We start from the raw sequence: 10626 nt of genomic DNA, 5'->3' as shown, positions 1-10626 counted from the left end.
TAACTTCTACACCAGGTATGTTTAAAAAATTGTTAGTTTATGAACCTAAATTGACATGTTTCTTTCTTTAAACATTTTTTAAATTAAATTTATTGGGGTGACACTGTTCAACATGACCATATAGGTTTCAGGTGTGGGTTTCTATGTCACATGATCTGTATATTGCACTGTGTGCCCACCACCCAAAGTCAATTCTCCTGTCACCATATTTTAGGACCCCCTTCCCTCTGGCAACCACCACACTGCTGTTTGGGTTCACGAGTTTCAGTTTTATATTCCACATATGAGTGAAATGATATGGTTCTTAGCTTTATCTGACTGACTTGTTTCCCTTAGCACAATGTTCTCAAGGTCCATCCATGTTGTTGCAAATGGCAGTATTTCATCCTTTCTTATGGAAGTATTCCATTCTTCTTCATCCAGTCCTCTATCACAGGGCACTTCGGTTGTCTCCATGTCTTGGGCACCATGAGTACTGCTGCAATGAACATAGGGGTGCATATATCTTCGTGAATACATGATTTTGAGTTTTTTGGCCATATACCCAGGAGATGGATTACTGGGTCGTATTTTTAATTTTTTGAGGAATTGCCAGATTGCTTTCCATAGAGATTGTACCAGATTGCATTCCCACCAGCAGTGAATGTAGGATTCCCTTTTCCCATAGCCTCTCCAACACTTGTAACTGCTTGTCTTATTGATAATGGCCACTCTCGCAGGTGTGAGGTGGTATCTCATTGTAGTTTTGATTTGCATTTTCCTAATACAAATTAGAGAAATCTGATTTACTAGTGAGATTGGACATCTTTTCATATATCTATTGATTGTTTGGAAGTCTTCTTGGGAGAGGTGTATTTTCAGGTCCTCTGCCCACTTTTTTATTGGGGTGTTTGCTTGTTTTGGTGTTGAGTTTTGTGAGTTCTGTATATGATTTGGAAATTAAACCTTTGTTGGAGCTACTGTTTGCAAATATCATCTCCCCCCTGGTTGGCTACCTCTTTGTTTTGTTGTCAGTTTCTTTTGTTCTGCAGAAACCTTTTAGTTTTACATAGTCCTTTACTTCCCTTGCCTTTGGGGTCAAGTTCGTAAAATGTTCTCTACGGCCAAGGTCCATAAGTTTGGCATTTATATTTTCTACCATGTAACTTATTGTTTCAGGTCTTATACTTAGGTCTTTGATCCATTTTGAATTCAATTTTGTACAGGGGGACAAACTGTGATCCAGTTTTATTCGTTTGCATGTGGCTTTCCAGTTTTTCCAGTACCATTTATTGAAGAGACTATATTTACTCCATTGTGTGTTTCTCACTCCTTTGTTGAAAATTATCTGTCCATATACTTGTGGTTTTATTTCTGGGCTCTCTATTCTGTTCCACTGATCTGTGTGTCCGTTTCTCTGCCAATACCATGCTATTATAATTATTGTAGCTTTGTAGTATAATTTGAAGTCAGGTAGCATGATACCTCCTGCTTCGTTCTTTTTTCTCACGATTGTTTTGCCTATTCGGGATCTTTTATGGTTCCATATAAATATGCTGATTTCTCATTCTATTTCTTTAAAAAAAATGACATTGGGCCAAATATCTTTAAACATTTAGACTACTTATGAACTATTTCTAAATGTATTTAAGCTTTGCTTCAACAGTAAATATTTTGAAATGTTAATCTTTCTAAATCATTCCTCTATTCTCAAATAATCTCTAACACTGCTGTATTGTATACTAGTATATGAATCGCAACACAATATTTAATAATTGCTATCATCTGTGTACGCAGATGTCAACTATTAGAAAAATGGTGTAACTATAATTTACTATCTCTACCAACTATATTTTCTACAGGATATTGATGACCAATGCATTGGGTTTATTTGCATTGCATAAAAGGATCAAATTGGTTAGTTCCTCTGCAATTTTTATTTTTTTCATTGTTTGGAGAGTGACATCTACTTAATATAGCATTGTTTTAGCAGTTACACCAATTTCTAACCTGAATGGAAAATGTGAAATAATGAAACACACATTTCTAGACTTAATTGAGCCTTTCTTATTATAAAATATTATAATGATTACATTATTTCAATGACTCAAAACTAAATAAAGATGTTTAACACAAAATATTTAAATAAATATCAACGCCTGAGTATAAGATACCTATAAGCTAAATTAGAGCTTAGCTCATTGATGGCGAACCTTTTGAGTTCGGCGTGTCAGCATTTTGAAAACCCCTAACTTAACTCTGGTGCCGTTTCACATATAGAAATTTTTTGATATTTGCAACCATAGTAAAACAAATATTTATATTTTTTATATTTATTTTATGTATTTAAATGCCATTTAACAAAGAAAAATCAACCAAAACAATGAGTTCGTGTGTCACCTCTGACACGCGTGTCATAGGTTCGCCATCACTGCTCTTAGCTCAACAATGAATTTATTGGTGAGGACACTTGTGTTAGGGATTACTTTTGGTCTATTATCATTCCAATCATTGAATTTATAAAGTAAAAACCTTTCACTAACTATAGGCCCTTATCAGAAAAAAAACTTTTGCTATTTCCTCAATTCTTCTAATGAGCCCTATAATAACTCCACTGAATGACACTTTTCCAAGAGCTAAACAGAATATAGCATTTTTATAAAATATGTTTTTAAATTGATTTTTGAGAGGAAGTGAGAGGGAGCAAGAGAAAGAAGCACTGATGTGAAACTGAAACTCAATTGGCTGCCTTCTGCATACCCTCATCAGGGATCCAGCCCAAAACCCAGGGCCCAGGAATCAAACGGGCAACCTTTTGGTGCATGGGACAATGCTCAACCAACTAAGGCACAGTGGGCAGGGCAGGCTTCCATCCCTTAAACTCCTTCAATTTCTAATTATTTAATGTCTAATTTACATTGAGAGGATCTTCTTTTCTAAAATCTGTGGTTATACAACCAGATTATCTTAAAAGTCCTTAACTGAGGCTCCTAACTTTACTTTATCCCTTCATAACATTAGAATTATTCCAGTTAGGAAGGATAATTCATAATAAAGATATACAGATAAATACTCCAATAATTTGGGGTCTCAAGAGCTGAACAATTCTGTTTGGGAAAGGGACCTAGTTTTTAACAACTCTATGCAATTCACTTACCATCTCTTGTTTTTATTTTCCTTCTTTATACAAAAATTGAGCAAGATGTTCCTTTGGGTTATTTTAAGCTATTATATTTCATTCTATTCTCAAGAGTAAAATTCTTGAATTCATGAAGGTACGACTTTCCTAACTTTGCATGGATTATAAACTTATTATGTGTCAGACTTCATGATAGACACTCTTTTTCAAAGTAGAGTTTATTTTTTTAGGATAGTTTTAGATTTACAGAAAAAAAAATTAGGTGATAAAACAGAGTTCATTTATGCCCTGCATTGCAATATCTTCTTTGTTTATATCTGACATTAGTATGGATCACAAACTAACTTAAGTCCATACTTTATTCAAGTTTTCCTTAGTCACCTTACATAGCTAACCTTTGAACAAAACAGGTTTGAACTTCATGGGCACACTTATACATGCATTTTTTTTTCAATAATTACATGTGTGGGGAGCAGCTACAGTGTTTGGACAGGTTCAAGCCTTGGACTGTTGAGAGGGCACAGTCCTCTCATTGCCATGTGCAAGTCCCAGCTCAGAGGGCAGAGCCCTCCCAGCACAATTATAGCCAACAGCTGTAGTTGTAAGCTTGAACCTATGGTCCAAACACAAGGCCCCATGTGCCTGAGTGATGTAGGCTTGATAGAGTTCAGGTGCATGTCGTTGAGTAGGATTGAAACCCTTGAGAATGTTGTAAACATCTTGATCACGCCCTTATTCTGCCTCATGGCATCTGCTTTAAAATAAAGACATGGCTTGTGGGCGTTGTCATTGTCTCTCAGAGAAGCAGCCTCCCACTGAGACCCAGCTTTCATTCTCTTGTCTTTTCTAAGCCTGTCAGCTGCCCCCACTCAGGTTCACCCTTGGCCGTGCTGGCGCGGCACATACATGTAGTTCTGTAAATGTATTTTCTCTTTGTTATTATGTTCTTTATTAATATTCACTTTTCTCTAGTCTCCTTGTATTTCAAGAACAGAGTATACAGTCCATGTAACATAAAATATGTGTTAATTGACTGTTGATGTTATCATTAAGGCTTCCAGTCAACAGCAAGCTATTAGTAGTTAAGCTTTGGGAGAGGGAAAAGTTATAAGTGGATTTTTGACAACACAAATGGTGAGCACCCCTATTCCCATGTTGTTCAAGATCTTTTTCTGTTCCAAGATTTTGTTGCCATATATATCTCTTTGGCTTTTCTTGACTGTGCCAATTTTTCAGATTTTCCTGTTTTTTATGACCTTGACAGTTTTGAGGAATACATGTCAAGTATTTTGTTGAATGCTCTTCAGTTGGAATTGTTTTTTGTTGTTTGTTTTTTCTGCATAGTTAGATTGGGGTTATGGGTTTTAGGGAGGAAAACCATGAAGATAAAACCATATCATCACATCATATTAAGGATACATCATCAACTTATTTCTAACCTAATATTGATGTTGACCTGGCTGAGGTAGTGCTTGTCAGGTTTTCTCATTGCTCATTTTCTCCCCTTTCCATGTTGTTTTTTTAAAAGGAAGAAAATCACTATACATACATTACACTTAAGGAGTTGGAAATGTTCCCCTTCCAAAAAGACAGTGTACCTGGATAAATTATTTGTAATTCTTCTACAAGATTTGTCTTGTCTCCCCAAGTTATTTATTCATTCATTCATTCATTCAATTATTTATTTATATCAGCATGGACTCATGGGCATTCATTTCATACTTTGGATTATAACCCATCCTTTATTTTGTTGCTCAAAACTGTCCAGGCTTGGCCATTTCTAATTCTTTCGTTTGGCTCTGTTAACCCTTCAACATACCTGGTCAGTGGAGAATTTTGTTTTATTTTGTTTTGAGCACTTCCTAACTTAGACATTTCAGGCTGCTATATTAAAATACCATAAATTAGGTAGTTTACAGATTTAAAAAAATTACTTTTCTATCTTTAAACTGGAAGTCCAAGATCAGGGAACCAGCATGGTTGGATTCTGGTGAAACTCTCTTCTGGGTTATTGACAATTGACTTATCCTATTATCCTCTAATGGCAGAGAGACCTAATACCTCTCAAAAGCCACAATTCCAAAAACTATCACAATGAGGATTAGATTTCAATATATAAATTTAGGCGGTAGGTACAAAGTTTAATCCATAACATTTCCTTACTTTCTAGCACCACATAATGATCCAGACCCACCTTACATAATTCCTGACCCAGTCCTAGAATCAACTATTTATCCAAGAAGCCCTGGTTCCTTTTGTTGGAGAAGGGGATTAGAAACCAAAATCTGGGTGCTAGATATACTTGTTGCTACTGGAGTGTTATTGAATCTAGGATTTCTCAGTTGACGGTAAGAACTATAGTTGGATATACTTTCCTGTGTACAATATATTTCTATATGTAACCATCTATTTCTATATTAAGCTAAACATGAATTCATAGTGATGTCTCCAGCTCTGATCCTTTACCATACAGCTCATTGTAGCTCTTCCCCTTGCTTATCTCTAACCTCTACACTTTATTTAGTTGTTCAATTCAAACACACACATAAACACACACACACACACACACACACACACATTTTAGTTGCTCAGTTGTTCAATTCACTTCCCCCCGCCCCCCACGCACACACACATATTTATATATAAACACTGTTAACTCTTACCCCTATAGGGAACAGCTTTGTCAACTAAAGTACAGTGCTCAGGCACAGTTCTTTTTGCCTTAAGCATCATAGGCTCTACTGTTTTCCAAATTTATTTATATAAGCACCTGTTTCTCTCATTTCTTCATTGAGGATTTTTTCATACAGTTGTAATATTGACAGATTCTTTTGTCACAATTTGGATTCTCCAATATGCTAGATATTTTTTTTAATATTTGCATACATTAAGGTTTACTCTTTGTGCTAAAAAGTTTATAGTTTTTTTTATAAATGCACATTATTTATTCATTATTACAGTATCACACAGGATAGTATCACCCCTCAAATAAACTGTTTTTAATTTATTAGAGGCTTCTCCCCTCTTCGTGAACTCCTGGTAATAACTAGACTTTTTTTTAATGTCTCTATTAGTTTTAACTTTCCCGGAATGTCATATAATTTGAATTATATAACCTTTCCAGTCTGTCTTCTTTCATGTAGAAGTATGCATTTAAGGATGCTTTGTGTCTTTTTGTGGGGTGATAGCTCATTTATTTTACCACTGAATGATATTTCATTGTATGAATGTACCACAGTTTGTTTATCCATTCACTGATGAAGGATATCTTTGTTGTTTCTAGTTTGGTAAGATGTCCAGATCCTTTGCTCATTTTTAAATGGGTTATTTGTCTTTTTATTGTTGAGTTTTAGGAATTATTGGTATATTTTGGGTACCAGTTCTTTACCTGATATTTAGGGCAAGAGAGACTGGGTAGTGCAGTTCACAGGGATAAGACTCACAAAGCAAAGACCAGAGGATGGGTCTGAATGGGGGATATTGCTGGCAAACAGGGCTCCAAAAGAGCGAACAACCATCATGGATTGTTTTCATGCCAGTGCATACGATCTCTTTTTAAATTATAAAGCAATGAAGCTAACAGAATAAAAAGGTTAAAATTTAATTTTGAAAACTTCTTGAGCACTACTTCTACTATTTTGCTATTTTTTCCTAAATTCAAACTTATCCTATAGGCACCAAAATTTACATGGAATATGTAAACTTAGAAACTGACATAATGTAAACATTACCTAAATCTATAAACTTTATTTCAAAATCAATTTGCATAATATGTAAACAAACAGGCTTTCAGTCAAAGTTTAATCAAGTTATTAAATATTAATATAAAACTGACATGTCTTCTAATTTGTGTAACTGCTACTGATCAAAAAAATCTTTAATTACTTTGTGATTTCAAACCTCATTTGTCTTCTTCAAGTAACTGGAAAATATTCTATAGATAAAAATTATAAAAGTCAATTTATGAAATGTACACTTACTTTTAAGCTTATCTCAAATAGAGAAAATACATTTTCAACGAATTATCTCTAAAGTTATTTAAACTCTTTCAAAAATTTATGTTAATCTTATTTAAGATTTTAAATACACTTAAAGATACTTCAATATTATTTGGCAAAAAATACTAGAATTTAAAATATTTAAACATTTCTAATAATATTTTATGATATAAGTATGACATAGTTTTGTCTTAAGATAAGATAACCATAAAATTGTCATCCAAAGAAGTACAGTTTTAAGAATAAAAAGGGACAATAATAAAAATCATAATGATAATAATAATAATGAAACAATGTACATAAGCCTAGACCAAGGGTTAAATGTAATCTTAATTTTAAAAATGAGTAAAGCATTACCAAAATTACTCAAAAGTTTTCTAAATACCTAACGTTAACTAGCACAAATATAAAAATCTATCATTTAGAGTAGATACCTAATAAACAATTTATTTACCAAACTGCTGATACTCACTTGATCTTATTAATAAAGGGTGAGAAACTAAATATAAGAGCATTTTTATATTATGAAATTATTAAAAAATATATTGAAAATCTGTTAAAGGTTTTCCTGCTCTAAAATGATCACCTGACAAGTTTCCTACAAAGCTACAGTTAAACATTAGTAGCTTTTGTTTAAGGCCACATTTTCCAGTCTGTTCCAAGCATGTCAGACTGTCAAATATCACAGGTTATGTCACAGTCTCGGGAAAATGTCCTACTTGGGGGTTAAGACCTTCTGATAGAGACATTTAATGGTTGTTTTTCCTTTTTTGGAAAGTAAATGAGATTAATAGGCCTTACCTCTTGCCTGTTGTTTATAAGCAGGGGTAAGCCAAAGTGCCTCTTTCCAGAGATAAGATATGTATCTGCAGGAAGGAAGGAGAAAGAGAGTATTGTCTAAAAGATTGCCCCTTAAAACTCCTGTATTTAGAAATCATGTCTGATTTTTATAAAAGCAGGGGGATATTTTCTTTTCTTTTTAAATAAGACAAAGCATTGCTGAATTTCACCACAGATGCACAATAACCTCAGGCTATCGAGATGGGGAAAATGGGCTTGGCCAATTTGGCTCAGAAGATAAGAGTGTCAGCCCATGGACGGAAGAGTCCCCTGGTTGGAGCCCGTGTGGGAGGCAACTAATCAACGTGTCTCTCCCACATTGATGTCTCTCTCTCTCTCTCTCTCTCTCTCTCTCTCTCTCTCTTTCCCCCTCCATTCCACTTTCTCTAAAACTCCATGGAAAAATATTCTCAGGTGCGGAATAACAAGCAAACAAAAAAATGGGGAAACTATTACTAGTTAATAGTATCCAGAGGAAGTAGCTACTGAGGATATTTGGCAGACAGGCATGGCCCTCAATAGGGGAGCCCAATTTTTACCTAGCATGGAGAGAACTGGTAAATGCTTTGGTAAACTATTGCTGAATAGCACAGCACCCCAAACTTAGTGGTTTAAAACAACTTTTTTACTATTGTTCGTTTTTCCGTAGTTTGAGTTCAGCTGGGTTGTTCTTCTGACCCACATGGTGTCAGGAAGGACAGTGGTTATCTGGCAGTTCAACTAGGCTGTATGGTCCAAGATAGCTCATTCACATAGTTTCCAGTTGGTACTATCCATTGACATGAGACTCAGCAGGGTTCATGAACCATAGTGTTCTCCGTGTCGCCTTTCTCCATAGATTTGTCTTTACCCAGCATTGCTACTGGATTCTGAGGGGCAGCAGGAGATAGAACCTACTTGTTGGGTTCTCCAGAAGATCCGAGAAGTTTGTGGTACAAGTTGTTTATTAGGAATCAACACCTAAGGGGGAAGAAAGGTAAAAAATATAAGATTGGGTAATGAAAGGCAAAAATCAAACTGTGATGCAGCAGACTTTCTTGCAGACATCACACATCAGGACAAAATGTCCAGACCTTTATACTCTTTCTTTATTTAGTCCTCAGGAAGGGCCTTACCTCAGAGAAACCACGTTTCTACAACTGAGGCAGATGCTGAAGGAGCCAATACCTGACCTCTGCCTGCTGTGCTGTCTTCATTATACACTGCTGAATAGCAAGTTCTTTCCTGAAGTCTGATCTGAGTAGCTCATTTTGTATCTATCACATTTCCAATCACCTTATAGCTTGGGTATGTAAGTGCCAAAACTGCAGTCTCCCCAATTCCATGGCCATTTGACTGATCAGAGTTAGTAACAAAAGCAGGTCATATTCAAAGAAAGGGGAGATAAACTCCATATTTTATATTAGGAGTTGCATGCATATCCATCTAGAGGAGGAATTTGGAAAGGCACTCCAGCTTCTGCCCTCAGGCTGTAACAATTCACATACAAAGTACACTCATCACCTCCCAAGAGCCCCCCAAATTTCCCTTCCCTTTATGGGATCGGCTCATATCCAAGGCTCTTGTCATCTATATCAGAGCCAGATGTAGATGGGGTGGGCTTCTGAAGTTCCTCAGGAATACCTGTGAATTATAAAATAAATCACACCAAAGAAACCATCATCTGTCCCCCACACACCCAACATACAATAATGATGAAAGGGCATGGCAGCCACAATGGAATCTTCCAGTATAAAAGGGTAAAACAGAAGACCCAGAGCAACTCTGCAATCTAGCCGGGAGGTTACCATTAGCTCTGTCTCCAGGGAAAGAATTTTTCCTGATTAGGGACAACTATGCTCCCTGAGAATGACTGCCATGGCTCGGCCTCCTGTTTCATCCTTACTCTTCCATAAGAAGTGGAACGTGTTTGCAGCTAAGTAGTTTTCTCAGCTTGTATCCTGCTCTTTGGAGATAAGAAACACAGAGGTCTTTTTCATTTAGAACTATCTCTGTCTCTTTTAGTTCAAACTGTTAAAATTTCTGTTAAAAATTCTGTCCTTCCTATGTATCTTCTATACTATATTTTTAGGACAGACTTTTTAAGACCCACTTCTCTCTACTTTGGCCTTAGAAACAGTGCTGTGGGGACAATATCATTAAGATTCCTGAAATCCCTCTCTTCTAGCCAAAAGGGCCTAAAAGGTACTTTCTTAAGATTCTTAGAAACTCTATTGTCTAGTTGAGGTCAACAAGGCAAGCCTTTAAGAATCTTAAAAGCCCTATTGTCTAGCTGAGAGGGTCTATGTGACAAATCCTAATCTTTCTAAAGGTTGAACAAAGTCTTTGCACCTCACACTTGAACTGATCTTTATGCTGTGGCTGTTTTTCTGGCAGCACTCTGGATTTGCTCTTTACCCCAAGGCTTTAATTTACTCTGAAAACTTTTTGTGTGCTGAAAGAGTTGAATATGAGAATAATTTATGTTTCAACCAGGAAATCCTTATTTGAAATATTTCTTCTAGATCAGAGGTTGGTCAACTATGACCCAGAAGTCAAATCCACATTGTCACCTGCTCTTGTCAATTTTTTTTTAATTGGAGCACAGCCACATTTATTCACTTACTAGGTGTACCAGTTAATAATGAGGATTTTTTTCAATAGTTGGAGTTACACATATGTTGATATATA

At 35.7% G+C, this 10626-nt stretch overlaps 1 long non-coding RNA gene across 1 annotated transcript; it reads right to left on the bottom strand.

Moving 5' to 3' along the window:
• Positions 1–356: 356 nt before the first annotated feature.
• Positions 357–9036, bottom strand: LOC107184603. Its single transcript, XR_001515495.1, has 3 exons — positions 8854–9036; positions 7918–7982; positions 357–478 (listed from the first exon to the last, which is right to left on the bottom strand). It is a non-coding gene; the product is annotated as an uncharacterized LOC107184603 (long non-coding RNA).
• Between the last annotated feature and the right edge of the window lie 1590 nt (positions 9037–10626).

Source organism: Myotis davidii, unplaced genomic scaffold (assembly GCF_000327345.1).
Source record: "Myotis davidii unplaced genomic scaffold, ASM32734v1 scaffold206, whole genome shotgun sequence".
Classification (NCBI taxonomy): Eukaryota; Metazoa; Chordata; class Mammalia; order Chiroptera; family Vespertilionidae; genus Myotis; species Myotis davidii.
The sequence above is the reverse complement of the archived record's forward strand: the minus strand, read 5'-3'. Positions and strand labels throughout refer to the sequence as shown.